Consider the following 4,769-nt stretch of genomic DNA (forward strand, 5'->3'; position numbering starts at 1 on the left):
GCTTTCACTAAAGGATATTTAATTAATTTTACTGTGGTGATGTTTGGGAAACATTTTTTTCAAGAAATTATAAAAGATCACTTGATGTAAACTTGCAGTTTAATATTAGTGAGTCTTTCCCTAAATAAAATCTAGATATTTCATGTCTGTGCTTGTGATGAAATTTTGGAGCACATTCTTTATTTTCATTTCTCAATAAAATTTACAGACTTCTACATCTTTCAGTTTGGTCACAGACAAAAAAAAAAAAAAAAAAAACCTAGGTGAATACACAGCATAAAATCCAATACATGTTTATTTGTTGCCTACTCAGTGAAAAAAATTTTACTGTTTAACTTATCAACTGTATTAGTCAGCATTGTCTAGAGGGACAGAATGAATAGATGTATATATGAAGAGGAGTTTATAAGATAATTGACTTAGGCTATCACAAGGTGAAGTCCCACATAGGCCATCAGCAAGCTGAGAAACCAGGAAGCCAGTCCAAGTCCCATGATCTCAAAAGAAGGGAACCCAATAGTGCAATCTTTAGTCTGTGGTCAAATGCCCAGGAGCCCCTGGCAAATTACAAGTTTAAGTTCAAGAGTCCAAAGCTGAAGAAATTGGAGTCTGATGTTCAATGGCAGGAAGCATCCAGTATAGGAGAAAGGTGGAGTCCAGAAGACTTGGCCAATCTAGTCTTTCCATGTTCTTCTGCATACTTTTATTCTGGCCATGCTAGCAGCTGGTTAGATTGTGCCTACCCAGACTGAGGGTGAGTCTGCCCTTCCCAGTCCACTGATTCAAGTGTTATTCTTCTTTGGCATCACCCCTACAGACACACCCAGGAATAATACTTTGCATCCTTCAATCTAATCAAGCTGACACTTAATATTAACCATCACAAGTCCATCCTGTGCAACTTGAACCCATACATATCTCCTCAAAAAATGGGGTTTTTTCTCTTCTTTTCTTTTTAATGTAAATCTGGCTTTATTTCAAAGTCCATGCTACAAATATGTTTACATTTTCACAGTTATCTTATGATGCAAACTGCTCCATTTTTTTAATATCAAAAACAATGGTCCACTGAAGAAAGAAACAATTAACTCTTTAATTCCTTGGGATAAATACCCAGATATTAAATAGCTAGAGCAGACTTCTAATTCGATACCAAAACTCCTTCGAAAAACCAAGTGGTTGCCAACTTATGTCCAGTAGCATTATAACATTCATGAGCCAATAGTGTAAAAATACCCTGATAATTTTATATGCAAAGATTACTCAAGACATCTACCATTTGTTACTAAAGTAATTAACCCCAAATACAGATGCTCCTCAACAGCGGGGCTACATCCTGGTAAACCTATCATAAGTTGAAACTATCAAGTTGAAGTGCGTTTAGTACCCTGTTTTAAGCCAAAACAGTGTGAGTCAGGGGCCGTCATACTTCACACTCATGAAGCAACCATAGTGGGATATTTTTCAACTTATGAAATAGCCTAAGCTTATTGAGACACGTCTTAATTTACTGACTGTCATGTAATTAAGCCATAAATGGTCAAACACATCAAATTTTAGAAAAGCATATGATATTTAAATTCTCATCACTATAATTCAGAATAAGTGGTTTACAAAAATATGTTCCTAGTATTTGGGTAATAACTCCTGATTGTCTAAATTGGCAAACTAAGTGGAATGCCTTAAAGAATCAATCCAAGAATGGTTGGCAGGCTTTTCCAGCGCAGGTAAATCAAAGGCCCCCAAAGGTATGCTGAGCCTTGACAGCATAACCTAGTTTAGGACTTCGCCTCAACTAACATACTTTGTTCTTTGCTGGCAGCAAGTTTGAACTAAGGGAAAGTTAGTGACTCATTTTTCTCCATAGTCTGCTGCTTACAAAATTGTCAAATTTTTGTAATCTAGAAGCAGTTACAGAGATATGTTATTAGACCTTGTAAATGACTTAACTGCATAAAATAGAAACCAGTTTCATGATCTCGTTTAAGGAGTATGTATTTTACACAACTCATAATCCTTTACAAATAAAAAAAAATCAGTGATACACTGAATCAACTTAAAGAATCTTCAGTATAAAGTTCAACAAAGTCCTCTAGATGCAATTTCTTTTGAATTTACTGCAACACTTTTTGTTACATTGTATGTCTTGTAAATTCCATTAAGTCTCTCTGAAATCTCAAAGATATTATTTTGAAGAGAAATTATTATGAACTGTGCATCTTTTGTTTGTTCATATATATAAAATTCAATGATGGGCACATTTTAAAAATCAAGGGCTGCATCAATGTCATCCATGAAGTAAAGGGGAGTGGGCTTGTAGTGGTGAAGAGTAAATACCAAAGCCAATGAACTAAGTGTTTTCTCTTCTCCCCAAAGGTTGAAGATCTTTTTCCAGCTTTCTTAGGTGGTCAAACACTGAACATTATTCCTTCAGAGAAAGGATTCAAGCTGTCTACAAGCTACAGTTCAGTATCCCCTCCCAAAGTAAACATTTGGTAATTTTCCTTTAATTTATTTGTTATTCTATAAAAACCTGCCATAAATTCATTAAGCCCTTGTTTCCGAAGATCTTCACATGCCTGTCTAAAATTATCTGTTTCATGAGTAATTTTGTCCAATTATGCTACCGGTTGCAAATACAATTCTTCTTTCTTTTTATACTCTGCAATGGCACTGAGGTTTGGTTTCATTTCATGACACCTGGCTTCCAAAAGTGCAATTTGATTTGTTATAGAATCTGGATTCTTGATTGCTTCAAGATCCTCTGGGCTTAGAACAGAAATCTCTTCATTAGGATTATCTTCTATAGGAGGCAATGCTTTTTGGGTTTTTCTTTTCTAATGCATTGCCAGGCTGAAAAACGTCTGAACTTTTATGCTCTGCTTCCCTTTTAAACATAAGATCCAATTCCCAACCATATTGTTGTTAATACACAAAGCTGAATGCTTTTAAGAGCACCCATTTCATATATTGAATGCTTTGCTGCTTAAAATTTTCTTCCACTAGATCCCCTAAATCATCTCTCTCAAGTTCAAAGTTCCACCGATCTCTAGGGCAGGAGCAAAATGCTGCCAGTCTCTTTGCTAAAGCATGATAAGAGTCGCCTTTGCTTCAGTTCCCAACAAGTTCCTCATCTCCATCTGAGACCACCTCAACCTCGACTTCATTGTCCATGTCACTATCAACATTTTGGTAAAAAACATTCAAAAAGTCTCAAGGAAGTTCCAAAGTTTTCTACATTTTCCTGTCTTCTAAGCCCTCGAAACTACTCCAATCTCGCCTGTTGCCCAGTTCCAAAGTCACTTCCACATTTTCAATTATCTTTACAGCAGCACCCACTCACGGTTCCAATTATTGTATTAGTCAGTTCTCACACTGCTAATAAAGACTTACCTGAGACTGGGTAATTTATGAAGGAAACAATGTTTAATGGACTCACAGTTCCACATGGCTGGGAGAGGCCTCACAATCATGGTGGAAGGCAAAGGAAGAGCAAAGGCACATCTTACATGGTTGCAGGCAAGAGAGCATGTGCAGGGGAACTCCCCTTTATAAAACCATCAGATCTCATGAGACTTATTCACTGTCATGAGAACAGCATGGGAAAAACCCACCCCTATGGTTCAAATACATCCCACTGGGTCCCTCCCATAACATGTGGGGATTATTACAATTCAAGTTGAGATTTGATTGGTGACATAGAGCCACCTTGATATTTTGTATCTGAGGATACAAAAATTACAGATTTGTAATATACATACTTGTCATTGTGGTACCCACTTGTCATAAAAAAAAATGGTCTGTAGTTACAGCCAAAAGATGTCTTATGCGTTCTCATGTTTCTCTCTCTCTCTCTCTCTTTCTCCATTATCTTGACAAATTTTCAGTGTTTAAGTATGTCCTAGGTGCTATAGTATATTTCAAATGGAGTTTGAATAAGAAACAAAGCAAAGATCGATACATAGTGGATCTTATATTTGAAAGTCCAACAAGATGGGCTATTAAGTAAGAAAATGTGTAGGTAGGATAAATAAAGATAATGACAGACATTAGGAAGAAAACTCAAGAGAGTAGAGAATGGAAAGTCTCTTGAGAGATGTAATGATGTCAGGTGTATAAACAGGAAGGGTTTCTTTCTGAAGTGACAGAAGGGATGTGCAGCTCCCTGTCTAAAACCAACCATTCTGCCAGTTCTCCGAATCTAATTCAGTTTTCTTGGAAATCATCTTCTATCAATTTATTATTTCTCTGACTGGCACCTTCAACACCTCCTCCATACTGAACACCAATTTATTTTTGCTTTTAAGCCTCCTTTTTCCCTTTTTCTTGAAACATCAACCATTCTAAATAGAACAATTCCTCCCCATCTCCAATTGTTTCTATGGCATTCTAAGTCGTAATTTTCCACCCCCTCTGGCTTGTAGTAGCATGGTGCCTACTATGAGCCTGGCCAACTATATTTTATAGTCCTCTACTCATAGCTGATGTCTCAGAGATAGACAGATGAGACTAATTTGATCAAATTCCTCTAAGATTACATATGTGCTGATGCTGTGGTGCGATATTTTCTTATTTCTATGGAATGTGAAACAACATCACGTGGAGCCCTAGATTCTCAGTCAGTCCCTTTCCTTAATACAGCTGATTTCTGAGTAAGTACCTGTTTTTAGATTTTCCTTAATTATTGTATATAAATCTTACAACCAAAAGAGTCCTGGGTATGTGTCCACTGTACTGGTTTCTTCTTTCCATTATGTAGATATGCTCAA

General features: G+C 36.6%; 1 pseudogene; it reads right to left on the reverse strand.

Annotated features, from left to right (window-relative positions):
- Positions 1 to 2,079: 2,079 nt before the first annotated feature.
- On the reverse strand, positions 2,080 to 2,780 carry LOC116545851 (annotated as a pseudogene).
- Between the last annotated feature and the right edge of the window lie 1,989 nt (positions 2,781 to 4,769).

The sequence above is a fragment of the Sapajus apella genome, unplaced genomic scaffold (assembly GCF_009761245.1).
Source record: "Sapajus apella isolate SASKATOON/1434 unplaced genomic scaffold, GSC_monkey_1.0 scaffold5, whole genome shotgun sequence".
NCBI classification, from domain to species: Eukaryota; Metazoa; Chordata; class Mammalia; order Primates; family Cebidae; genus Sapajus; species Sapajus apella.